At 43.4% G+C, this 27,934-nt stretch overlaps 1 long non-coding RNA gene across 3 annotated transcripts; it reads right to left on the bottom strand.

Moving 5' to 3' along the window:
• Positions 1-4,342: 4,342 nt before the first annotated feature.
• Positions 4,343-27,541, bottom strand: LOC130283257 (uncharacterized). 3 transcript variants are annotated; one of them, XR_008846621.1, is made up of 4 exons: positions 27,243-27,541; positions 10,405-10,518; positions 10,022-10,311; positions 4,343-4,395 (listed from the first exon to the last, which is right to left on the bottom strand). It is a non-coding gene; the product is annotated as an uncharacterized LOC130283257 (long non-coding RNA). The 3 variants fall into 3 exon arrangements; XR_008846622.1 differs by lacking the exon at positions 4,343-4,395 and having other exon boundaries at positions 9,738-10,052; positions 10,154-10,311; XR_008846620.1 differs by lacking the exon at positions 4,343-4,395 and having other exon boundaries at positions 9,738-10,311.
• Between the last annotated feature and the right edge of the window lie 393 nt (positions 27,542-27,934).

Below are 27,934 nucleotides of genomic sequence, written 5' to 3'. Positions count from 1 at the left end.
AAGAATTCCAAAAATGTCATTGAAGGGGGTCTTGTATGGGCATGGTCTCCTCCCAAAAAAATGGCCACTATGCATAATGTATAGTGGACTTAAAGGGGTACTCCGCTGCTCAGTGTTTGGAACATACTGTTCCGAATGCTGGAGCCGGGCCAGGAGCTCGTGATGTCATACCCTGCCCCCATGAGGTCACGCCCCACCCCCTCACTGCAAGTCTATGGGAGGGGGCGTGACAGCCGTCACGCCCCCTCCCATAGACTTGCATTGAGGGGGTGGACGCGGGGTGTGATGTCATGCGGGGGCGGGGCTATGACTTCACGAGCTCCCGGTGCCGGCTCCAGCCTTCGGAACACAGTGTGCTGAAAAAACGCTGCGCAGTGGAGTGCCCCTTTAAAATCCATCACACAAAGTCTGGTCTGGATAAGGGGGTGGTGTTCTCAAAGAGGTCATCTTTAGCTTAAACAAAATGGTATATTTTCCCTACCTGCACATCTAATGTATCTGGGCCTCCTCTGCAGGAGGATGTCTTCAACATTGTTGGTTTTTTTTTATTTCTAAAAGGCAACGTGACCACTGCTGAAGTTTTTCTTTGCAAAATATCCTTACGTCTTGTATACAACATTAAAAATACATTTAGAGGTTACCAGTATATCCCGTTGTATATACTACACCCAAACTGAATATCATTGAACATGCATTACTGTCAGCTGAGGTAGGAGACACCTGGACACCAGGATCCCGTCCTTCACTCCTCGTGTCGTGTTGCCTGTTATAATGAATAATATCATCCATTAGTGAGAAATTAGGAAAGTTCTATGGCCCTGGGATGCGGCCTTGTGCTTATATTTGGTCCTGGAAATCCTTGCTGACTTCAACTATTTCTATAAATATACATTCTCAGGATCGGTCTAACCATAATAGTAGTTATGTCACATAATACCGAAGTCATCTACGCAGAGGCCGCTGGAGCCGCATGGAGAAGTTTAATGTCATTCTGAATAAAAAATTAAAAGGATCCTCTGGTTTTATGAAATTCCTTAAATGGGCACTGCCAGAATCAAAAACGTTATTTAAACAATGGCATTGTGCATCGGCGCTATAGAAGGACCTAAACTCTATGGCACTTACTTAGAGTTCATGCAGAGTTCACTGGTAAAGCGCAGCTTCACTTCGAGTTTGCGGTTCTTTGACTTCTACTTACATAGTTAGTACGGTCGAAAAAAGACATATGTCCATCAAGTTCAACCAGGGAATTGAAGGGTAGGGGTGTGGCGCGATATTGGGGAAGGGATGGGATTTTATATTTCTTCATAAGCATTAATGTTATTTTGTTCCAGGAATGTATCTAATCCTGTTTTAAAGCTGTTAATTGTTCCTGCTGTGACCAGTTCCTGAGGTAGACCGTTCCATAAATTCACAGTTCTCATGGTAAAGAAGGCGTGTCGCCCCTTTAGACTAAACCTTTTCTTCTCCAGACGGAGGGAGTGCCCCCTCGTCCTTTGGGGGGGGGGGGGGGGGGTTTAACCTGGAACAGTTTTTCTCCATATTTTTTGTATGGGCCATTAATATACTTATATACGTTTATCATGTCCCCCCTTAAACGTCTCTTCTCAAGACTAAACAATTGTAACTCCTTTAATCGCTCCTCATAGCTAAGATGTTCCATGCCCCATATTAGTTTAGTCGCGTGTCTCTGCACCCTTTCCAACTCCGCAGTGTCCCTTTTATGGACTGGTGCCCAAAACTGAACAGCATATTCCAGGTGAGGCCGTACCAATGCTTTATAAAGGGGGAGTATTATGTCCCTGTCCCTTGAGTCCATGCCTCTTTTGATACATGACAATATCCTGCCGGCTTTGGAAGCAGCAGCCTGACATTGCATGCTATTCTGTAGTCTGTGATCTACAAGTACACCCAGATCCTTCTCTACCAGTGACTCTGACAGTTTAATCCCCCCTAAGACATACGATGCATGCAGGTTATTAGTACCCAGATGCATAACTTTACATTTATCCACATTGAACCTCATTTGCCAAGTGAATGCCCAGACACTTAGTCTATCCAAGTCATCTTGTAACCTATACACATCCTCTATAGACTGTACCGTGCTACAAAGCTTGGTGTCATCTGCAAAGATAGAAACAGAGCTGTTAATACCATCCTCTATATCATTGATAAATAAATTAAACAACAGCGGGCCCAGTACTGAACCTTGGGGTACACCACTAATAACCGGGGACCAATCAGAGTACGAATCATTGACCACCACTCTCTGGGTACTTCTCTGTTGTGGTCCCGGATAACTGGCAGAACCTAGGTGAAGTCCTGTAACGTGTGCGGAGTTCCGTGATGACAGGGAGCAAAACAGCGGGAGAACTGTCCTGGCCGGAAGCGTCTCACCGGTTAGCTTCCCTGGTAATGCAATGTTATGCCGTGACCCGATAAAACAGCTAGTGACGTCACTACTGCAAGCGCATAGGGCCAAAAAGGATTGCATTACCAGGGAAGCTAGCCGGTGAGACGCTTCCGGCCAGGACAGTTCTCCCGGTGTTTTGCTCCCTGTCATCACAGAACTCCGCACACGTTACAGGACTTCACCTAGGTTCTGCCAGTTATCCGGGACCACAACAGAGAAGTAGAAGTCAAAGAACCGCAAACTCGAAGTGAAGCTGCGATTTACCGGTGAACTCTGCATGAACTCTAAGTAAGTGCCATACAGTTTAGGTCCTTCTATAGCACCGATGCACAATATTATTGTTTAAATAACCCCCTTTCTAAAGTGTAAAAACAGGGATTCACTCCGTTGCATCAAGGCTGCTTAATTATACATCTAGTGCGCCGGTGTTGTATTTATCATATATTAGAATCAAAAACGAGTTGTACATTTTGGCAAAACATTACCCTTTTTAAAATACTTCATAAAAAAAGTTATCTACTTTTTATCGAAATTATTGCTTATAAAAAAGGCCACTAGGGGTCCCCATACCATCCAGAACATAATCCTATCCAGCTGCAGCATCATCTTTGTCCCAGCTGAAGCACAGACAAGGACAAAGTCCAGGAAGTGAGGGCAGGACTAGCACTCCTCTGTGCTCACTCCTGTCCTATCAGACTGCAGCATGAAAACAGAGAGGAGGGGGTTACAGAGCAGCTTTGCAGTGATTGGATGAAGAGACACAGCACAGTACAGCAGCCTCAGGAAGTGAGTGCATTGTCAGTGAGCTGCTTCTCCCAATGGATTCCCACAGAAGAGGTTGTCAGATAAACTGTATTCTTTATTAATCAATGACGCGTTTTGGGTATTAACCCTTCCTCAGATTGGCAATCTGACAACCTCTTCTGTGTGAATCTATTGGGAGAAGCAGCGCATAGAGAGGGATTCTTTTTATTTTTATTTCTTTCCGCATCACCTGTTGACAGCTCTTTATCTGTTTACACATCCCTAAGGCATCGCAGCATTCCCAGGAATCCCCTGCATCCTTGTATCCAACATATTTGGGCGACATGTGCATATATTTTGTGCTCACGGTGAGCACAATACCAGCATTTAATTTATTTGAATAATTGGGATAACGCACTAGACGCCTTGTGTGGTTTCTTTTTGTCTCTATTCTCTACATTGTGAGTGAGGGCGGGCTCAGTGATTGCCTAGGACATGCCCCTTTCTAAGCAGTGGATGTCAGAATGAGTGAGCAGCAGAACAGAGGGAATTGTTATCCAAGTACAGGAGCTAGACACATAAAAAAGACATGGAAAGAATCTGCATGACCTAGTGAGTAACATATAAAATAAAAAAACATTTTGGGAGATATGACAGGTACACTTAAAATTATGGACAAAGTAAAAAAAACAAACAAACATAATTGGTATCCATTCACAACAGAACACTGTAATGTAAAAAAAGTACTACGTAAAAAACATGTAATAAAAATAAAAGATCAATCAAACATCTTGTTTATGGTTTCCACTAGAGATGAGCGAACTTACAGTAAATTCGATTCGTCACGAACTTCTCGGCTCGGCAGTTGATGACTTTTCCTGCATAAATTAGTTCAGCTTTCAGGTACTCTGATGGGCTGGAAATGGTGGATACATTCCTAGGAGACTCTTTCCTAGGACTGTATCCACCTTTTCCATCCCAAGGGAGCACCTGAAAGCTGAACTAATTTATGCAGGAAAAGTCAGCGACCGCCGAGCCGAGAGGTTCGTGACGAATCCAATTTACTGTAAGTTCGCTCATCTCTAGTTTCCACGTAGAAATATGACTTTGTTGTATAATACACTGAATAAACAATGTACTATATCTAATGTTCATATACATGAAACTTTACTTTGCAGGTGTTGTCTTTCCCTCCAGGTCTCCAAGCAGTTGCCATCTTGTTTCATAGTTGTACAAGCCTCATGTTAAAATTTTGGAAGTTACATGTTAGAATTTTAGGATATCTAAAGCTCTTTGGGGTTGTAAACAACAAAATAAAATAATGTATTTTGGGCTTGAGATTTTGTGATTAAGATTTTTTTAATAGAAGTAATTTACAAATCTGTTTAACTTTCGGGCACCAGTTGATAAAAAAAAAAAAAAAAAAAAAGTTTTCCAGTGGAGTACCCCTTTAACCCCTTCCAGCAAGGTGTTCCCGACCCATGACATACAGGTACGTCATGAACATTTTTGCCGCTACTCGCGGCATCCCGCAGCGCCCGGTAAGATGGTGGCTATCACTGATAGCCAGCCATCTTATCGTGCGACCACCGGGGGTTTCGTCCCCCACCCCCCCCAGCGATCGCTGCTATCAGCTGGTCAAATCTGACTAGCTGATAGCAGCGTTTCGCTATCAGAATACTTAGCAGCGCGGTGTGTGAGTCCCGATCACGGGGATCGGGGGACACACCGCTCTGCTAAGTGTCCCTGACCCGTCCCCCGGCGTCACTTACCCGGCCATGCGGTGTCCCGAGCGGTCCCGGTGGCGCTGCGTCCCGGAGGTGAGTTTCCGGCAGCAGTGCGGCATCTTCATTGGCAGCAGTGAGATCGCCGTAAAGCGATCTCACTGCTGCCTCTAGGAGTTTCAAAACTGCAACTCCTAGCATGCCCAGACAACCTTTGGCTTTCTGGGCATGCTGGGAGTTGTAGTTTTGCAACATCTGGAGGTCCTCAGTTTGGAGACCACTGTATAATGGTCTCCAATCTGTGCTCTTCCAGATGTTACAAAACTACAAATCTCAGCATGCTCAGTCTGTCCAGGCATGCTGGGAGTTGTAGTTCTCTAACATCTGGAAGAGCACAGATTGGAGACCATTATACAGTGGTCTCCAAACTGTGGACCTCCAGATGTTGCAAAACTACAACTCCCAGCATGCCCAGACTGCCCAAGCTTGCTGGAAGTTGTAGTTCGGCAACATATGATCCTTGAGATATTGCCGAACTACAACTTCCAGCATGCCTGGGCAGTCTGGGCATGCTGGGAGTTGTAGTTTTGCAACAACTGGAGGCACACTAGTTGGGAAACATTGTCCGTTTCCTACCTCAGTGCCTCCAGCTGTTGCAATTGTTGCAAAACTATAAATCCCAGCATGCACTGACAGACCATGCATGCTGGGAGTTGTAGTTTTGCAACAGCTGGAGGCACACTGGTTTGGAAACACTAAGTTTGGTTGCAAAACACTTGAAAGTTTATTACTTAACTTAGTGTTTCCAAACCAGTGTTCCTCCAGCTGTTGCAAAACTACAACTCCCAGCATGCACGGACAGCCAAAGGGCATGCTCGGAGTTTGCAACAGCTGGATGTTTGCCCCCTCCCCCCAATGTGAATGTACAGGGTACACTCACATGGGCGGAGGTTTACAGTGAGTGCTGCAAGTTTGAGATGGCGCAAATTTTGCGCTGCAGCTCAAACTTCCAGCGGCAAACTTGCTGTGAACCTCTGCCCATGTGACTGTACCCTAAAAACACTACACTACACTAACACTAACCTAAAATAAAAAGTAAAAAACACTACATATACACATATCCCTACACAGCCCCCCCTCCCCAAAAAAATGAAAAACGTCTGGTACGCTACTGTTTCCAAAACGGAGCCTCCAGCTGTTGCAAAATAATAACTCCCAGTATTGCCGGACAGCCATTGACTGTCCAGGCATGCTGGGAGTTTTGCAACAGCTGGAGGCACCCTGTTTGGGAATCATTGGCATAGAATACCCCTATGTCCACCCCTATACAATTCCCTAATTCAGGCCTCCAATGCGCATAGTGCTCTCTCACTTTGGAGCCCTGTCGTATTTCAGGGCAACAGTTTTGGGACACATATGGGGTATCGCCGTACTCGGGAGAAATTGCCTTACAAATTTTGGGGGGCTTTTTCTTCTTTAACCCCTTATGAAAAGGTGAAGTTGGGGTCTACACCAGCATGTTAGTGTAAAAAAATAAATTTTTTACACTGACATGCTGGTGTTGCCCTATACTTTTCATTTTCACAAGAGGTAAAAGGGAAAAAAGACCCTCTAAATTTTTAATGCAATTTCTCCCGAGTACGGAGATACCCCATATGTGGGCGCAAAGTGCTCTGGGGGCGCACAACAAGGCCCAGAAGGGAGAGTGCACCATGTACATTTGAGGTGATTTGCACAGGGGTGGCCGATTGTTACAGCAATTCTGACAAACGCAAAACAATAAATATCCATATGTGACCCCATTTTGGAAACTACACCCCTCACGGAATGTAATAAGGGGTGCAGTGAGCATTTACACCCCACTGGTGTATGACAGATTTTTGGAACAGTGGTCTGTGAAAATAAAAAATAAAATTTTTGATTTGCACAGTCCACTGTTTCAAATATCTGTCAAACGCCAGTGGGGTGTAAATGCTCACTGCACTCCTTATTAAATTCCATGAGGGGTATAGTTTCCAAAATGGGGTCACATGTGTGGGGGTCCACTGTTCTGGCACCATAGGGGCTTCCTAAATGGGACATGCCCCCCAAAAACCCTTTCAGAAAAACTCACTCTCCAAAATCCCATTGTCGCTCCTTCCCTTCTGAGCCCTCTACTGCGCCCGCCGAACACTTTACAAACGCATATGAGGTATTTCCTTACTCGAGAGAAATTGGGTTACAAATTTTAGGGTGATTTCTCTCCTTTTACCCCTTGTAAAAATTCAAAAATTGGGTCTACAAGAAAATGCAAGTGTAAAAAATTAAGATTTAGAATTTTCTCCTTCACTTTTCTGCTATTCCTGTGAAACACATAAAGGGTTAATACACTTATTGAATGTCATTTTGAATACTTTGGGGGGTGCAGTTTTTATAATGGGGTCATTTATGGGGTATTTCTAATATGAAGACCCCTAAAATCCACTTCCAACCTGAACTGGGCCCTGAAAAATTCCGATTTTGAAAATCCTGAGAAAAACTGGAAAATTGCTGCGGAACTTTGAAGCCCTCTGGTGTCTTCCAAAAGTAAAAACTTGTCAATTTTTTTATGCAAACACAAAGTAGACATATTTTATATGGGAATCAATATGTAATTTATTTGGAATATCCATTTTCCTTTCAAGCAGAGACTTTCAAAGTTAGAAAAATGCAAAATTTTAAAAATTTTCATGAATTTTTTAGATTTTTTACCAAGAAAGGATACAAATATCAGTGAAATTTTACCAATATCATAAAGTAGAATATGTCACGAAAAAACAATCTCGGAATCAGAATGATAAGTAAAAGCATTCCAGAGTTATTAATGTTTAAAGTGACAGTGGTCAGATTTTCAAAAAATGCCCAGGTCCTGAAGGTGAAAATGGGCTGGGTCATGAAGGGGTTAATATAAAACGTATAGCTGAAGTTTTTAAGACATATTTGTGACAGATCTACATAAAAAAACCAAATTGAAGCTTGTGGAATTACCCCAATGGGGTCTATTTAGTTCAAGTTTATGTAATTCAGAGTTTCCCAACCAGTGTGCCTCCAGCTGTTGCAAAACTATAACTCCCAGCGTGCCCGGACAGCCTTCGGCTGTCCGGGCACGCTGGAAGTTGTAGTTTTGCAACAGCTGGAGGCACACTGGTTGGGAAACGCTGAATTACATGAACATTGCTGCTTTCTTCCAGAAACAGCACCACAGCTTTTCACAGGTTGTGTCTGGTACTGCAGCAAAGATGCATTGAAATAAACGGAATGAGTTGCAATACCACACACAACCTGCAGGCAGGTGCGGTGCTGTTTGTGAAAGAAAGCAGCCATGTTTTTTCTTATTCTCTATACAGTAGGAATATAACCTTACAACAACAATGCTGCAGTTGTACTTGTGGTGCACGTTGCACTTTAGTGCTAACATCACTCAGATGAGCCGAGAGCCTATATATAAATAATTTACACAGCTCAAGTCTGTTTATGGAACTGGTGTTACACAGGGACTGTTCTATATATCTGTCCTGTCAGTGTCCTACTACCTAATAGACATGACATATAGATTCTCTTCATTATGTTTCATTTGTAAGGTTCAGTCTTTGGAGCGTACGTGACAGATACAAAAAGCAGAGGACACAACTGTTTAAAATACTTTTACCTTCACCTCTGTAAATCCTGGCAATACACTTTCATCTCTCACACTCAACCTCTTCAGCCTTAGTTTATCATATATCTATAATATATTGCTTTACACAATGTTTGTTTCTTCTGTGTTTCTTTTGAAATGGCGCAATGTACAGGACTCCTATCTATCTATCTATCTCATATCTATCTATTTATCTATCTATCTATTTATCTAATATCTATCTTTCTATCTATCTACTTAATATCTATGCACCTATCTAACTATCTCATATCTATCTATCTATCTATCTCATGTCTGTTCATCTCATATCTATCTATCTATCTATCTAATATCTATCTATCTATCTCATATCTATCTATCTATCTCATATCTATCTATCTCATATCTGTCTATCTATCTCATATCCATAAAAGGGACACTGCGGAGTTGGAAAGGGTGCAGAGACGCGCGACTAAACTAATATGGGGCATGGAACATCTTAGCTATGAGGAGCGATTAAAGGAGTTACAATTGTTTAGTCTTGAGAAGAGACGTTTAAGGGGGGATATGATAAACGTATATAAGTATATTAATGGCCCATACAAAAAATATGGAGAAAAACTGTTCCAGGTTAAACCCCCCCAAAGGACGAGGGGGCACTCCCTCCGTCTGGAGAAGAAAAAGTTTATTCTCAAGGGGCGACACGCCTTCTTTACCGTGAGGACTGTGAATTTATGGAACGGTCTACCTCAGGAACTGGTCACAGCAGGAACAATTAACAGCTTTAAAACAGGATTAGATACATTCCTGGAACAAAATAAGATTAATGCTTATGAAGAAATATAAAATCTCATCCCTTCCCCAATATCGCGCCACACCCCTACCCCTTAATTCCCTGGTTGAACTTGATGGACATATGTCTTTTTTCGACCGTACTAACTATGTAACTATGTAACTATATCTGTTCATCTCATATCTATCTATCTATCTATCTATCTATCTATCTATCTATCTATCTCATATATATCTATCTCATATCTATCTATCTATCTCATATCTGTTCATCTCATATCTATCTATCTATCTATCTCATATCTATCTCATATCTGTCTATCTATCTCATATCTATCTCATATCTGTCTATCTATCTCATATCTGTTCATCTCATATCTATCTATCTATCTATCTATCTATCTATCTATCTATCTATCTGAGCTCTATCAGTAATTAAAAAGCAATCAAGCCCCCTGTCAGTGCAAATTAATATCAGCTGGTTCAGTCCCAACTGAAGGCTACAAAAAGGTCTCATTGCCGAGGTTTCACACAAGACACATCTCATGATGGGTAAAAGCAAAGAGCTGTCTCCAGACCTTCACAACCTAATTGTTACAAAACATAACAATGACATTGGTTACAGGCACATTTCTAAGCTTCTCAATGTTCCAGTGAGCTCTGCTGGGGCCATAATACAGAAATGGAAGGACAATAATTTCACCATAAATTTACCTCGATCAGGTAGGTGCTCCTCACAAGATTTCTGACAGAGAGAGAAAAGAATAATCAGAAGAGATGTCCAAAAGCCAAGGACACTTGTGGAGAACTTCAAATAGGGCGGTCACAACACTCTGGTTCACGAACCGTTGATAAAATGGGGGCATCTCCACGTCTTCTTACACGTCATCGACAGGTGGTTCTTTGCCAGGGGTCATCTGAGACAGTACATTGGCATTGCAATTTGACTTGCTGCTTCTGTACTTGATGGTGAAACTGTAATTGGCTAACCTTGAAACCCATCGCTGTTCAATGACATTTAAGTTTAGGAGGACAGACGGACAGACTGACAACAACCACCATCATTACCACAATTGACCATATAAAAGATTACATACAGTAACATCAGGTGATGTCTTTTCTGATTGGAATCGGTCACTTTCCTTTTTCTTCTCCATCCGTCCCAGACCGTCATGAGGATTTTTTCCAGCTACTACTCCTCTCTGCAGAACCTGTAGGAAAAAACATTTCAGGTTTCGCATTTTTTCCAAGACCTATAATGCCCCAAGCCGTAATAATGCCCTCCTTGGTGTCCCACATAGTAAAGTGGGTATATAAGTGGGTTGGGGGAAGAGTCAATAAGTCCCACCCAATGGGAAGTTAGGCCGCTCCTGTAGGTAGACAGGAGTAGGTAGGGCCCCTCCAAAGAGAGTTGCCCCTGAAGGTAAATCCCCCAGATAGCTGTCCCCAGTATGAAAACTCCTATATAACCTATGTAGATAGTAGGTAGCCCCCCTATTATCTTGGTAGTTAGTCCCCATATTAGCTAGGCAGGAACATAGAAGATAGTCCCCCAGGTAGGCAGCAATTCCCCATATTAGGTAGGCAGCAGTTCCCCCAAATTAGGTAGGCAGCAGTTCCCCCACATTAGATGGGAAGCAGTTCCCCCACATTAGATAGGCAGCAGTTTCCCCACATTACATAGGCAGCAGTTCCCCCACATTAGATAAGCAGAAGTTCCCTCACATTAGATAGGCAGAAGTTCCCCACATTAGATAGGCAGAAGTTCCCCACATTAGATAGGCAGAAGTTCCCCCAAATTAGATAGGAAGTAGTTCCCCCACATTAGATAGGCAGATATGCCCTCACATTAAATAGGCAAAAGTTCCCCCACATTAGATAGGCAGCAGTCCCCCACATTAGGTAGGCAGCAGTTCCCCCACATTAGGTAGGCAGCAGTGCCCCCACATTAGATATACAGCAGTCCCCCACATTAGAGAGGCAGCAGTACCCCCACCAAGGGGACGCAGCAGTATCAATGGCTCTTCACCCTGTCAAACTTTTCACTGTGCGGCATATTTAACTGTAGATGTCTCATAAGAGGCATATACAAGTAAATGTGGGACATGTGGGGGCCGGGATGGGGGGGATATCACCCCAAAAGCAAGAATGTCCTGTCAGCTCCAAGATGGTTGGGAGGTATGCAATTTTAGAGTTGTCCTGTCATGGAACTAAGGACATGCACACCGCAGTGGGCATTGCAGCTCAGATCACTGGTACTATTATTTTTTACAATCCACTGGTATGCATCCTTTAGTGAAGCTAAGAACAAGAGTATCCCTTCCAAAGAGCTAGAGGGGGAGCATAGACTGCTTCTGGGACCCCCCAATACTGCCTAATTTTCCTTCAGGGTGATCAGAAGCTCCAGCCATTGTTACTTCTGTAATATTGCAAGAAACAGTACCCCCTTACACTGGAAGATTTACAGAGCAGTAAAGTAAAGAACTGCACCATGTTTCATACCTGTTCGACTTCTTGAATGCACACCTAACATCAAGGGCACCCAACATTCTTTCACTAATATGGGAGCACAGCAACAGCACAAGTGTAGCGAATGAGTTATCAGATGAGTAATGGATGTTTTGTTATGTTATGTAATTGTCTCCCTTTCTGCAGATCCTGGAATATTCCACTGGATATTCCCATTAAAGACATTTATAACATTTCCACAAGATAGCACTAGTAAGCCATCATGTCTCCACAACTTGGTAGGTACAGAAACAACATTGGTTGTGGCCCTATGCTGTTTACTTCCTTGCCACTTCTGGCAACTCCAACCAGGCTGGATGAGGTTAATGGGACTCCATTTTACAGAATGCATAAAGAAGCCAAGGAAAGATGGAAAAATCTCCAAAAGGCATCAAATTACCGATTAGACATTCTTATAATATGTCAACAAAAGTTAGATTTTATTTCCATCATTTACACTTTCACAATACCAGAAAACAAAAAAATGGTGTCTGCAAAAGTTTGGGCACCCTGCAGAGCTAATATCTTGTACTGCCCCCTTTGGCATGTATCACAGCTTGTAAACGCTTTTTGTAGCCAGCCAAGAGTCTTTCAATTCTTGTTTGAGGTATCTTTGCCCATTCTTCCTTACAAAAGTCTTCCAGTTCTTTGAGATTTCTTGGCTGTCCGTCACGCACTGCTCTTTTAAGGCCTATCTATAGATTTTCAATTATGTTGAGGTGAGGTGATTGTGAAGGCCATGGCAAAACCTTCAGTTTACGCCTCTTGATGTAATCCCCGGTGGATTTTGAGGTGTGTTTAGGATCATTATCCATTTGTAGAAGCCATCCTCTCTTTAACTTCAACTTTTTCACAGATGGCATCAAGTTAGCATCCAAAATTTGCTGAAATTTTATTGAATCCATTTTTCCTTCTACTCGTGAGATGTTCCTTGTGCCACTGGCTGCAATACAACCCCAAAGCATGATTGATCCACCCCCATGCTTAACAGTTGGACAGAGGTTCTTTTCATTAAATTCTGTTCCCCTTCTTCTCCAAACGTACCTTTGCTTATTCCGGCCCAAAAGTTCAATTTTAACCTCATGGGTCCACAGAACTTGCTTCCAAAATGCATCAGGCTTGTCTATATGTTAATTTGCAAAGTTAAAACCCTGATTTTTGCGGTGAGGACGTAGAAGAGGTTTTCTTTTGATGACTCTTCCATGAAGACCATATTTGTACAAGTATCTCTTTATAGTGGAATAGTGTACCACAACTCCAGTGTCTGCCAGATCTTTCTGGAGGGATTGTGCAGTCAAATGTGGGTTTTGAATTGTATTTCTTACAATCCTGCGAGCTGTTCTGTCTGATATTTTTCTTGGTCTTCCAGATCTTGCTTTAACTTCCACTGTTCCTGATGACTGCCATTTCTTAATTACATTCCGAACAGAGGATATTGACATCTGAAAACGTTTTGCTATCTTCTTATAGCCTTCTCCAGCTTTGTGAGCGTCAACTATTTTCAGTTTCAGATTTCTAGACAACTGCTTAGAAGAACCCATGGTGCTGATTGTTGGGGCAAGGTCAGATGAGTCTGGGCATTTAAAACCTTTGAGATTGAGATCACCTGGTCTTCCCAGATGATGATTGAGAACAATCCATGACACTGGCAGGTCTCAGCTTTGCAAAGGGGGCAGTGCATGCTATAAATTCTGCAGGGTGCCCAAACTTTTGCAGACGCCATTTTTTTGTTTTCTGTTATTTTGAAAGTGTAAGTGATGGAAATAAAATCTAACTTTTGTTGACATATAAGAATGTCTAATCTGTAATTTGATGCCTTTTGGAGATTTTTTCCATCTTTCCTTAGCTTCTTTATGCACAGTAATACAAATTTTTACCTGGGGTGCCCAAACTTTTGATCCCCACTGTAAGGATAGGAAATGAGGTGAGAATATGACGACGGGATATGAGGAGGGGGTAGAAGGATGTAATATCAGGGCCGGGATTTGAGGACAAGATATGAGGTTGGGAGATAAGGACGGAATATAAGGTCAAGCTTTGAGGACGGTATATGAGGACAACAGCATCATTGTTTGCTTTTTATCTTTCACAAGGTTTAGGTAGTAAGAATGGGCAACGCCAGTAGAATCATAAAACATGATTGCGAAAGTGTGCATACCTTTTCATTTTACAAAGATACCATGGGGAATTCATAAAAAAAAATCTAAAATACTCTGCTGATGACATTTGTGTCTGGTATTTTCTTGAATGGGGCTGAGCTAAAATACCAAACATATGGACAAGGGTGGCATTGAGATGTTTTTTCTAATATCCTTTTCTTTATTTCATTGAAAGCAATAAAGGTTACATTAAACAGACATCATTTTATAACAGGCTTCTTTATGAGAAACATATCTTTAAACAATTGGTGTGTGTTTTATTGTATATAGCAAAATCACTGTCCCTGGAGCTATTACGATAGGCTAACAGTTTTCTGTAGTTCACTTGTACAGTACCTGGAAATGCAGAGCTGAGGGGCTGAACCAAGAGTTGGGTGTTTTCGGCCTTAAAGAGGTATTCCGCCCCTAGACATCTTATCCCCTATTCAAAGGATAGGAGATACGATGTTTGATCGTGGGATGTGGCCGCTGGGACCCCTGGAGTTCTCCGGTGCAGCACCCCAGTCATCCAGAGCGAACTCTGCTCCGTGCCGGATGACAAGCGACCACAGCTGTCACGCCCCCCTCCATTCATGTTTATGGGAGGAGTAGTTACGACTATGTATTAGCTGTCACGCCCCCTCCCATAGACATGAATGGAGGGGGCGTGGTGTGACATCACAAACATGAAAGCTCCAAGCTTCAGTGTTCGCAACACCGCAGTGCCTGCCCGGAGATCATGGCTGTCACGCCTCCACCCATAAACATGAATGGAGGGGGCATGATGGCTTTGGTCACCCGTCATCCAGCACGGAGCGGAGTCCGCTCCGTGCACTGGATGACAAGGGTGCCATGCTGGAGATAGCGGGGGCCCCAGCAGTCGGATCCCTCGTGATCAGACATCTTATCCTCTATCATCCTTCAGGAGGGGCGTGGCTTGTGAGCTGGACCAACACACCCACGAAGAGATGCAGAGCAGAGTTTCTGAAGTAACGTACTTCAAGTTCCATAGACTTGCATAGAACTTTAGTTGCATCAAAGGAATCTATCTAGCCAAACACCATCTTACCCTATGTCTACAGATCTACCCTATGTCTACAGGGCAACTTTTCTTTTTGGCTTCTGATTATCTTCTTCCTTTTGAGTGGGGGGGAAGCTTATTTGCATATGTGGTGTCTCGGCACCGTATTTCATACTGTGCCTTGGTAATTAGTCCCCAAAGTCCCTAGGACTGTCGGGATTCGCTTTCCTCATTTGACCCCTAGTCACCCCTTAGGCTTTTAGAACATTAGACTCCAAAACAGTGAAATACCAAAATCTTGGCCCAGATGAAAGAAAGGCACTTGTGAGTCTGGAAAAAGACTCCTCCCTGGTCATCAAGCCCTCTGACAAAGGGGGCAACATTGTTTTGATGACCAGGGAGGAATATAGATCCATGTGCTTAAAAATACTTAACGATAGGCAGTGTTATTGCCAGATGAGAATAGATCCTACAAAACAGTTTAATGATGAACTTTTGATTATTTTAAACAAAGCATTGTCTGACAAGCTGATAGACAAAACAGAATTTGAATATTTGAGACCAGACTGTCCCAAGATTGCATGTTTCTACTCGACTCCCAAGATACACAAGGGGTACCCTCCCTTAAGAGGTAGACCTATAGCAGGGGTCTGCAACCTTTAAGACAAAAAGAGCCACTTGGACCCGTTTCCGAAGAAAAAAAAAAAAACGGGAGCCGCAAAACCATTGCGACATTTAAAACAAATATAACACTGCATATATTGTTTCTTACCTTAATGCTATATATACAGGATCATGCAGTCAGCTGTCAATCACTTAACAATATGAAATTCAGAAAATTTTATTTTCTTGCCTTTATCCATGGCTGGCCTACAGAGGTCCAAAACAGGGACGTAATTAGAAATCAGAGGGCCCCATAGCAAAATTTGCTATGCCCAATAATCAATGCCCCAAAATGCCATAGAAAATTAATCAGGGCCCCAGTGTACCATAAATCATAATCATAATTTTTTTGGGCCCAGGCCTGGGGTGGGCTTTTTTTGGGCCCAGGCCTGGGGTGGGCTTTTTTTGGGCCCAGGCCTGGGGTGGGATTTTTTTGGGCCCAGGCCTGGGGTGGACTTTTTTGGGCCCAGGCCTGGGGTGGGCTTTTTTTGGGCCCAGGCCTGGGGTGGGCTTTTTTGGGGCCCAGGCCTGGGGTGGGCTTTTTTGGGGCCCAGGCCTGGGGTGGGCTCTTTTTGGGCCAAGGCCTGGGGTGGGCTGGGGAGAGGGGGGTTAATGCACTGGGGAGAGCGGGGGTTAATGCTGCCGCGGGGTGAGGGGTTAATGCTACCACTGCCATGGGGTGAGGGGTAAGTTAACCCCTCACCCCATGGCAGCGGCAGCGTTAACCTCTCACCCCGCGGCAGCGATAACGCTGCCATGGGGTGAGGGGTTAAGTTACCCCTCACCCCATGGCAGCGGTAGCGTTAACCTCTCACCCCGCGGCAGCGATAACGCTGCCGCTGCTATGGGGTGAGGGGTTAAGTTACCCCTTACCCCATGGCAGCGGCAGCGTTAACCTCTCAACCCGCGGCAGCATTAACGCTGCCACGAGGTGAGGGGTTAACGCCCCGCTGTCAAGTGAGTATTGTACTTTACATACTCACCAGCTCCTCTCGTGGCATCTTCCTCTCCCGGCGGCGCTCCTCGACTGAGGCGCAGGCTGGCGACGTCACTGTCATGTGACGTTACATTGTCACATGACAGTGAGGATCCACGCTGCCCCAGAAGAAGAGACTCCGCTCCGATGGCACCAGGGCAGGTAAGTAAACCGACGCCGCCGTGACGGCGGCTCACGGGCTCAGATCATTCCGGGACACTGCATTGTCCCGGAATGAGGGTGACCGGGACCCGGGACAGACTCGCGGAGCCGCGGCAAAGGAGTAAAAGAGCCGCATGCGGCTCCGGATCCGCGGGTTGCAGACCCCTGACCTATAGTGTCGGGCATAGACAATCTTACCCAGGCACCGAGTCAATATGTTGACTCGGTCCTGAGGCCTTTTGTCTATGCCCTGCCTTCCTACGTCCGAGATACAACTGACGTATTGAAGAGAATTGAAGATCTAAAAATGGAGGAGGGAGCGTTTCTGGCATCTCTAGATGTAGAGGCACTCTACTCCTCCATTCCCCATGAGAAGGGAATTAATGCTGTTGAATTCTTTTTGAGGAGTAGAGGGACACAGTATCTCGAACATAATCATTTCGTCTTACAACTATTGGAATTTGTGCTCACGAAAAATTATTTTGAATTTGAGGGGCGGTCCTTCCACCAGCAATGAGGTACAGCCATGGGGAGCCCTTGCGCCCCCAGTTACGCTAACCTGTACCTCGGATGGTGGGAGGACCAACACCTCTTCTGTGATGAGATGACAACATGGACCGACCATATAATATTATGGCTTCGGTTCATAGATGATGTGTTCATTATCTGGAATTGTACTGAGGATGACTTTCAACAATTCGTGAGCACAATCAATAGGAATGACCTGGGACTTGTATTTACAAGTATGATCCATAAAAGTCATCTTGAATTTCTTGATCTAAACATCTCTGTACAATAGATGGTTCTATACACACATCAGTGTTTAGGAAGGAGACTGCAACGAATACCCTGCTTCAGTGGGATAGTTGTCATCCCCTCCCACTGAGGCAGGGTATTCCGACAGGTCAGTATCTGCGAATACGCAGAAATTGCTCAACTATTGAGGAATTTCAGGTTAAAGCAAACGAATTGAGGGAAAGATTGAGAGCTAGGGGATACCCTAACAAGACCCTAAAAATAGCTTATAAAAGATGAAAAAGGGCGAAATTACTTACACCCAAAGAAAAAACAGATGCTGACAATGTCCCAAGGATCATTGGTACCTTTGATGAAAAGTCAGAAGAAATAAAAAAGATCTTTGATACATATTGGGGCATATTGTCAGCAGATAAAAATTTGGTGGACTTGATTCCAAGAATACCCATAATTACATACAGACGTGGTAAAAATCTAAAAGACAGACTAACCCATAGTTACTTTGAACCAGAACTACAGAATGAAGGATGGCTTGGTTCGAGTAAACCAAAGGGCACATATCCGTGTGGGAGGTGCTGTGTATTTCCCTTGATTCTTAAGAGCAAAAACTTTGTGAGTGCCCATACAAAAGAGAAATTTGACAATCGACACTTTGCGAACTGTGACACGAAAGGCGTAGTATAGTTACTAACCTGTGGATGCCCTTGTAACTATGTAGGGAAGACATTTAGAACTTGGAAAAAAAGACTACAGGAGCACATAAGCGATATCAAACATGCCAGAGAGACACCGATAGGCAAACATTTTGCAGAATTTCATCAGAGTGATATTCAGTCTTTGAAAGCACAAGTCATAGAGGTGATACCATCACCCAAGAGGGGAGGTAGTTGGGACAGATTACTGTTAAAAAGGGAAGCGGAATGGACGTTCAGACTGCAGTCTGTTAAACCGTGCGGTCTGAATGATTCCATTTCCTATACATGTTTTATATGAGTTCTACCCTGTTTCTGTTCGAGATAACTGACTGTAGGGCCCCCCTCTTAATATAAACTCTTAGACTTTAATACCATAATCATTAATATGGTAGTGTTAGTGCTAATTATTACATTAATTGTGATGTGGTACTATCACTGCTATATATATACATATTTTTTCACTTGTCTGTATATATTTAAGTATCAATACATAATATTCTGCATAATGTTTTCAGTTATCTAACGCCATTCATTACCTTAGTATAGCCTCATTGTAGGCTGATCGACTCCTTACAATATAATCTTCTTGCATAAACCTGAGTGTCCCGTAATGGGACTGGTAGCTGTAATAGTTAAACTGTCAGCCGAGCCTAGCCCGCAATAATACAGAATGAGGTTTGGAACGCATACCTCCTGAAGGTATTACTGAGCTCCTCGTTGCGCATGACCCGGTATACACCTGGTCATCACTGTGCTATGGACGTCACGAAAGTGTCGGCGTGGTGGTGATTGGTCTTCCTGGGTCATGTGGGGAGGAATCACCAGGTATAATATAGTGTGAAGAAGAAGCAAAAAGGTTGGGGCGCTCTCTCGTGGATGATGGTGGCGTGATGAATTTGTCAAGAACCACTACACTCAGGGTGGTGTGATGTCCCGCTGAGGTTATCAACGGGGACAGCACCTCACCAGGCGAGTGTAAAGTGGAGACTAATGCCGGCAGTTGTGCTGCTCGAGATCCCCTGTCCGTGACCGCGAAGGTGTACGGAAATATTATGACCAGGAAGAGGAGAGTAGAAAATGGGGATACTGGACGAGCGCTACTGCTGAAATAAAAAGGATGCGGAATGCCAATAAAGCACAGGACAGTTTATTGTGGTTTAGAACAAACGGACAACGCGTTTCGGCACCAGCATGTGCCTTCTGCAGGTCCATAAAATGAATAATTTCGGGGTCCCGAGGCCTCTGGTGTGCTGTGGTGGCGTGGCCACGCCACCACAGCACACCAGAGGCCTCGGTACGCTGAAATTATTCATTTTATGGACCTGAAGAAGGCACATGCTGGTGCCGAAACGCGTTGTTCGTTTGTTCTAAACCACAATAAACTGTCCTGTGCTTTATTGGCGTTCCGCATCCTTTTTATTTCAGCAGTAGCGCTCGTCCAGTATCCCCATTTTCTACTCTCCTCTTCCTGGTCAGGTATAATATAATGTTAGTTAATTAGTTCTAGTACGGACACCATCAGAGCTGCACGCACAGTGCTATTGCACCTTTCTTTGAAATTAAGGAGACTAGCCTAATGGTCCCTGAAGATTCTAGCTAAAGAAACGCCGCGTTGGACCCCCTAAGTGAGATGGAGTCAAATTATGGACCCCTCATGAAAGAGAGTTATCATGCTGCCATCTGAAGCTAAAGCGGGATACTGATTACTGTCGGTGCAGGATCGAGATCCAAAGCTGTGTGCCCACAGCGGATGAAGCACTGAAAATTGAGACAGCAGAAAATCCGCAGCTAAATCAGATAAGTGTGATCACAACACTACAATAATAATATGTGGTTTATATGTGCAGGCACATTTACGAACACTAGTATGCATACTACACCATAAGGATCAACAGTAAGTGGCCTTATATTATAACCATGGATAGTATCACTAACACAGGATTTGGATCAAGATACAGTGGTCCCTCAAGTTACAATATTAATTGGTTCCAGGACGACCATTGTATGTTGAAACCATTGTATGTTGAGACCAGAACTCTATGGAAACCTGGTAATTGGTTCTAAAGGCACCAAAATGTCATCCAAAAATAGGGAAAAAAAAGGGCGGATTAAAGAAAAATAAATAGATAACTAATATAGATAAAGCAAATCCTTACATATAAAAGTAGGAAAGATCTGCTGGGAACTGTAAATCACTGTCTATGTCAGTGTTTCCCAAGCAGGGAGCCTCCAGCTGTTGCAAAACTACAACTCCCAGCATGCCCGGACAGCCAAAGGCTGTCCGGGCATGCTGGGAGTTGTAGTTTTGCAACAGCTGGGGCCACCCTGCTTTGGAAACACTGGTCTATGTAGAGGACAGGGTCCTGTAAGTAAAAAAGTAATGGAGTCGCCCTCACCTGGTGTCCAAAGGAGCAGCTAACCCTGGTACAGGTAAAGTGTAAAGAACATGTAAAACCACTCTGTACTGTAGGGGGCGCTACCAGACACCAGTCAGTGCATACGCTTCAGTAATACAGGGGTTTTACCAGTGAATGCCCATTTTGATTGGTCAGTTCTTCCGGCCATTGACACGTTTCACAGATCTGCACTGTCTGTACATTGTATGTTGAGTCTGGTCCAGAAAAGACCATTGTATGTTGAAAATATTGTATGTTGAGGCCATTGTAAGTTGAGGGATCACTGTATATCTATTGTATAATGGACATGCTGTTGCTAGTATAATGCATTGGAGAATAGTTCCAATACTGATCACCACATATTGCATTTTCTAACTAAAGCATTATGATTGGGATAATTGCGTTATTTCTGATCATCAGTAATACTGTCTTTACAAACAATACTCTGGAATAAGGATTGATTATGCAATATATCCTACACTTGAAATATCGTCGATCCTATAAACTTTGTTGCCGGATCAAGCGTGACATCTCTGATGAACAGCAATATTGTTTCTGTCATAGTAATTTGGAAGCGGATCCATCACTGAATGCTACATAATGTACTCTGCAGCTGAAACATTGTTGCTGTAATAAGTGTTACAAGGTGTTTTAAGTACAATAATTGATACATCGATACTTTTACATGTGAATTGGCAGTGCTAATGTGGTGCTCAAGAGCAGACTGGACTGTTGATGAGGATCTATATATACTGTGATCTGATATTTACCGCACAATGTGGACAGTGGTCTACGTTATCATCTCATATCATAGGAGAGCTGCAGCACTGGTCGCAATTAATGCAGGTCTAACGCATGAGATATAAACAAATGCTGTGCTTAAACTGGGTACTGTATCTTTTACGAATGGTTTGAGCTGAATATTCTGTTACCCTGAGCATTTGAAGATTCTTAGAGTGGTTCATAGTGAAGTATTCTTATCGGAGACTCTGTGCTTCTGTGGAATAATCTTGATCAACATCTTGTGTGAACTGCAACTTATGAAGATTGTTCTATGCATCCTATGTGAACTGCTACATATATTCTGAATTGTCCGGTTAGAGTTCTACATATATGAACTGTGCCGCTGAGGCTACTACACATTCATTTGGACTCTTTGGACTACAGGATGGCCCGTAACTATTTGAATTTTTGAGTATATTTTTCATTTTTTTCTAGTTCAATTTACTTCTATTTCACTTCTTTCACTATAGGGATTTTTTAAAGGGTACCTCTCATCAAAAAAACTTTTGATATATTATAGATTAATGTATGCAGAATAACTTTACAATTGCATGTTATTAAAAAATATGCTTCTTTCTATTTAATTTTCCACTTTGAAGAAATGACCACTAGGGGTCTCCCTACCAGTCCTGGCAGAAAGCATTTCAGACTCATGCTGGAGTCCTAAACACTACGAGCTGCCAGTCTGCTTTGTTCACAAAGGAGAACACGCAGAGCTGCCAGCCTGCTTTGTTCACAGCCTTTTTGGCTGTGAACAAAGCAGGCTGGCAGCTGTGAGTGTTTAGGACTCCAGCATGAGTCAGAAATGCTTGCTGACAGGACTGATCGGGAAAAATACAATAGAAAGAAGCATATTTTTCATTAACATGCTATTGGAAAGTTATTCAACATTCATTAATCTAAAATATATCAAAAGTTTATTTGATGAGAGGTACCCTTTAATATTTGTAAATATTATCTATCTAAATAAATGTATATGGACTTGCTCACTGTTTTAGCATCGCAGGACCTGCGGGTCATGTGACCGGGTTGCAGAACTCTATGGTTTTTGCTAAAGGACCTTTGGTGGTTTTGGACATGTGAGCACCCACAATCCATTGTAACGGTGAGTGACAGCTGATTGGACCAATCCAAAACGGCCAGCCCCTGCCCATATCCGTCAATAGCGCGGCTTAGGCCTGCGCTAGTGACGGAGAGTTCTTACAATTCCCCGCTATCTCCGCAAGATCTCCGGACCTAATCCAAACCCTAAATCCGGCGGATCTATGCAAATACAATCCTCAAAATCTAAAGGGAACTTTCCGGTCCTAAGTATCTGTCAGTCACTGCTGTGCTGTTTGTAAAGACTCTGTTATCTGGACTGTTACCGATACTGCATGTACAGAAAATCTTCAGTAAAGATTCCTGCAAGTTTTAAGTTCAGCACTGCTGTTGACAATCCAATTATTTTACACTCATCTATCGCTCTTGGGAAGGGTGGCGATAGGCCCAGCATCACTACAGAGTTTTAACCCTCACCCTGGCGTCACGAGTGACAATGGTTAACAGCGCCCTTTATTATACAGAACCGCAACACCCCAACTACCCTACACCCCCAGGCTTACCACACATATATTATTTCTACTTGGAATGCATTAAAGGGGTACTCTGGTAGAAAACAATTTATTTTAAATCAACTGGTGCCAGAAAGTTAAACAGATTTGTAAATCACTTCTATTATAAAATCTCAATCCTTTCAGTACTTATCAGCTGCTGTATACTACAGAGAAAGTTCTTTCCTTTTTGAATTTCTTTCCAGGAGCTATGGGGATTTTCTCCTACTCTGGACAGTTCCTCACATGAACAGAGGTGTCAGCAGGGAGCACTGTGGTCAGACAAAAAAGAAATTCAAAAATAAAAGAACTTCCTCTGTAGCATACAGCAGCTGATAAGTACTGGAAGGATTAAGATTTTTTTAATAGAAGTAATTTACAAATCTGTTTAACTTTCTGGCACCAGTTGGTTTAAAATAAATTGTTTTTCACCGGAGTACCCCTTCAATAGATCAGAACAGAATCCACCTACCTAAACAGTGGTCTGCAAAATAGCTGTATATACATAAGGGAACAATATTTTAAGACTTTAGTGCATTCAGTTTTACATTTTAGTACTATCGGGCACGAATTGGTTGCATAAATATTCATACCCTTAAAAATGTTCCATCCGTGGTGCCTTATGTTTCTAGTATTGGTGCATCATGCGTCTTATCTCATACTGTCTCTATATTATCCTGTCTGACCCTATCTATCACACTACAGAAGGGCCAGCATTGTCCTCCGTAGATGGCAGACCTGATACTGAAGCCTGGGCTCTCACAGTGCTCCGTACAAGCAGGAAAATAATGTGTTGGGACATGCTCTTTTGACATTGCCGAGCCCAAGGCAGCTGCTTTGTGCCTATGCCTTGTTCCGGCTCAGTTATTATTGCAATGTTATAGCTATGAAAAGACTAAAGGTCTCCTGGTGGAACAAGCTGCAAAAAAAAAAAAAAAAAAAAGAAAAAAAAAAAGAAAGAAAAACAAAGAAAGAAAATAAAAATACTTCTATAGGGTTTTAGGTTACATACAGCGGTGTAGACAAAACCATTGTGGAAGCGGGGAGGGCCCTAGTGCATACAGTAAATATGACATATGTGCTTGACGTTGCATTATGACAGTGTTTCCCAACCGGTTCGCCTCCGGCTGTTGCAAAACTACAACTCCCAGCCTGCACAGAAAGCCTTCTATAGGGTTTTAGGTTCCATACGAGGCAGTGTAGGCATTATCATTGTGGAAGCGGGACGGGCCCTGGTGCATATAGTAAATATAACATACAGTATGTGGTTGACGTTGCATTATGACAGTGTTTCCAAACTGGTGGGCCTCCAGCTGTTGCAAAACTACAACTCCCAGCATGCACAGACAGCCTTCTTTAGGTTGCATACGAGGCAGTGTAGGCATAACCATTATGGAAGCCGGGAGGGCCCTGGTGCACATAGTAAATATAACATATGTGTTTGACGTTGCATTATGACAGCGTTTCCCAACTGGTGTTCCTCCAGCTGTAGCAAAACTACAACTCCCAGCATGCACAGACAGCCTTCTATAGGGTTTTAGGTTCCATACAAGGCAGTGTAGGCATAACCATTATGGAAGCGGGGAGGGCCCTGGTGCATATAGTAAATATAACATATGTTTTTGACGTTGCATTATGACAGCGTTTCCCAACTGGTGTTCCTCCAGCTGTAGCAAAACTACAACTCCCAGCATGCACAGACAGCCTTCTTTAGGTTGCATACGAGGCAGTGTAGGCATAACCATTATGGAAGCGGGGAGGGCCCTGGTGCATATATTAAATATAACATATGTGCTTGACGTTACATTATGACAGCGTTTCCCAACTGGTGTTCCTCCAGCTGTAGCAAAACTACAACGCCCAGCATGCACAGACAGCCTTCTTTAGGTTGCATACGAGGCAGTATAAGCACAACCATTATGGAAGCGGGGAGAGCCCTGGTGCATATAGTAAATATAACATATGTGCTTGACGTTGCATTATGACAGCGTTTCCCAACTGGTGTTCCTCCAGCTGTAGCAAAACTACAACTCCCAGCATGCACAGACAGCCTTCTTTAGGTTGCATACGAGGCAGTATAAGCATAACCATTATGGAAGCGGGGAGAGCCCTGGTGCATATAGTAAATATAACATGTGCTTGACGTTGCATTATGACATTGTTTCCCAACCGGTGTGCCTCCAGTTGTTGCAAAACTACAACTCCCAGCATGCACGGACAGCCAAAGGCTGGAGGCTCATCGGATGGGAAACATGCATTAGGAGGATACTGAGAATCCCTGCAAGGCCGTAGACACACGCTCAGCTGTTTACTTGTAGTAGTCAGAGTTTATCATGGGGGATCTTGTAAGGTTTCCTGAGTCAAACTCCACCACCACCCTTATCTGCACACACAGGAACAAATCACTCCAGGGGCAGACAGAAGCCCAAACCTCCCAGCTCCTTTCCCCTGTTTGGAGCATGGACACAATAGGAAGAATTAATTTACACTGCTGACATCTGACAGACTCTTGTATGGGTCATATCTCCTAGGCGTGTTAACTGCTTCCATACTAGTCATACGGTAGGGTCCCGGCATGGAAAGGGTCAAAGCTTTCACAATGCAAGTCCCTATTTTCCCACCAAAAACCATCATTGGCCAAGGAAGTTTAATGATGATGGTGATGGCAGTGGTGATGGTGTTTCCTTCATGTAGTCCACCAATGAATTACTAGATATTTGACAATTGTATTGGTTTGCCATCTGTTGGACGTGTTGTCCACCACCATATGGTGATCTGAAGTAATGGTACCTAATTTTTCCACCAACAACCATCACTGGTCATGGAAGTTTGATGATGATGCATGGTGGTTCCTTCATGTAGTCCACCAATGCGTTATTAGATACAGGAAAGTGCTATTGGTTTTCCATTTGTTGGACATGTAGGCCATCACCATATGGGGATTTGAAGTAAAGAAACCCTAAAGAAACATATGCAATGGCTGTTGACCAAAGTTTATTTTGCCAGCTATCTATCTATCTATCTATCTATCTATCTATCTATCTATATAAAACAGCTATATCTCCTGCCCCATCCATACTCCTGAACGCTAAGCTCAAAAGTGGGTTCATGAGCTCTTCATGGATAGAGAAGGGGTGAACTGCAGCAAGGAGTGGTGGCTCAAATGGGCACTGTCAGATTCAAAAACTTTTTATATCTTGTAGATCTTGGCAAAACATTAACCTTTCTAATATACTTCATAAGAAAATTTTTGTTCCTTTTTAGAGAAATCATGGCTTATAGCAAAAGGCCACTAGGGGTCCCCATACCATCTAGAACACTGATGACGAACCTATGGCACGCGTGCCACAGGTGGCACGCCGAGCCCCCTCTGTGGGCATGCGGCCATAGTTCGCCATAGATGCCTTTTGATGCGCTCCGCCGGTGCCGGACTTCCTCTATGCTACCCGGAAGCGCCACACAGCATACTCTGCTTTCTACCGAAAAAGGCAGGAGTAGGGGTCTTAAAAGATCCATCCTCCTGCGAGCAGGCTGTGTGGAGCGTCGCTGCACCACACAGCATTCTGTGCGGAAGAAACCATACTTACCACTGGACTGCCAGGGCTGACTGCATCCTCCCCCCTCAAAAGGTAAGAAGAAGAGAGGGGGGGGGGGGATAACTGTTAAAAATAAATAAATGAGCATTTCTAAATGTATTAAACATAAATAATCTGCAGCACCCCTAACACCCCCCCCCACACACACACAGCACCCCTACCCCCCGCACACAGCACCTACCCCACACAGCACCCATAGAACCCCTCCACACAGCATCCCTCAAACACACACAGTACCCCACAGACAAACACACAGCACCCCTCAAACACACATCACCTCACACACAGCACCTCACACACACAGCACCCCTCAAACACACACACACACAGCACCCCCACACACAGCACCTTTAGACACACCGCACCCCTCAGACACACACAGCACCTTTAGACACACCGCACCCCTCAGACACACACAGCACCTTTAGACACACCGCACCCCTCATTCACACACAGCACCCCTCAAGCACAGCACCTCACACATACACACAACAAAATATGTTAATTAGTTAAAACAAAAGATGTTAATTAGTTATGGCAACTGTATGAGTTATTTTTTCTAAACTTAAACCTCAGTATTCTGATTTAATTGCTGTGCTGGCACTTTGAGGGAAAAAAAGTTGGCGAGCATTACGGTTTGGGAACTCACGCTCAAAAAGGTTCGTCATCACTGATCTAGAACATAATCCTGTCCGGCTGCAGGATCATCTTTGTCCTAGCTGAAGCACAGGCTGGGGCAAAGTCCAGGAAGTGAGGGCTGGACTAACATTTTTCTGTGCTCACTTTTGTCTTATCAGACTACAACATGAAAACAGAGAGTAGGGGGTTAAAGAGCAGCCTGCAGTGAAGAGACTCAGCACAGCATAGCAGACTCAGGGAGGAAGATGAGTCATGCAGAGTGACGCACCCCCTCCAAAGCACAGGACGACAAACCAAGTGAGCAACAGAAAGAAGGTATTTGTGAGAGAAATATAGGAGCTAGACACATAAACATTATTGGTACATGATCAGAATTAGGTACTGAGTAACATATAATATTTTGGCTTTTTTCTGGGATATGACAGGTACTTCGGGATCTTTAGGATCTGAGAACTTATCAACTCTTCTAAGGATAGGGGATAAGTGTCAGATCTAATTTGTTTTCGCCATTCACCATTTGGTTTCATTAACATTATATATTATATTTTAATAGTTTGGATATTTAGGCACGCAGCAATACCAACTATGTTTTTGTTTATATTTGTTTACATTATTTTATGTGAAAAATTTGAAAAGTGGGGGGATTTAAACTTTTATTTGGAAAGGGGCTTAATTAATTTATTAAAATATTTATTATTTTAT

This window comes from Hyla sarda, chromosome 7, assembly GCF_029499605.1.
Source record: "Hyla sarda isolate aHylSar1 chromosome 7, aHylSar1.hap1, whole genome shotgun sequence".
NCBI classification, from domain to species: Eukaryota; Metazoa; Chordata; class Amphibia; order Anura; family Hylidae; genus Hyla; species Hyla sarda.
The sequence above is the reverse complement of the archived record's forward strand: the minus strand, read 5'-3'. Positions and strand labels throughout refer to the sequence as shown.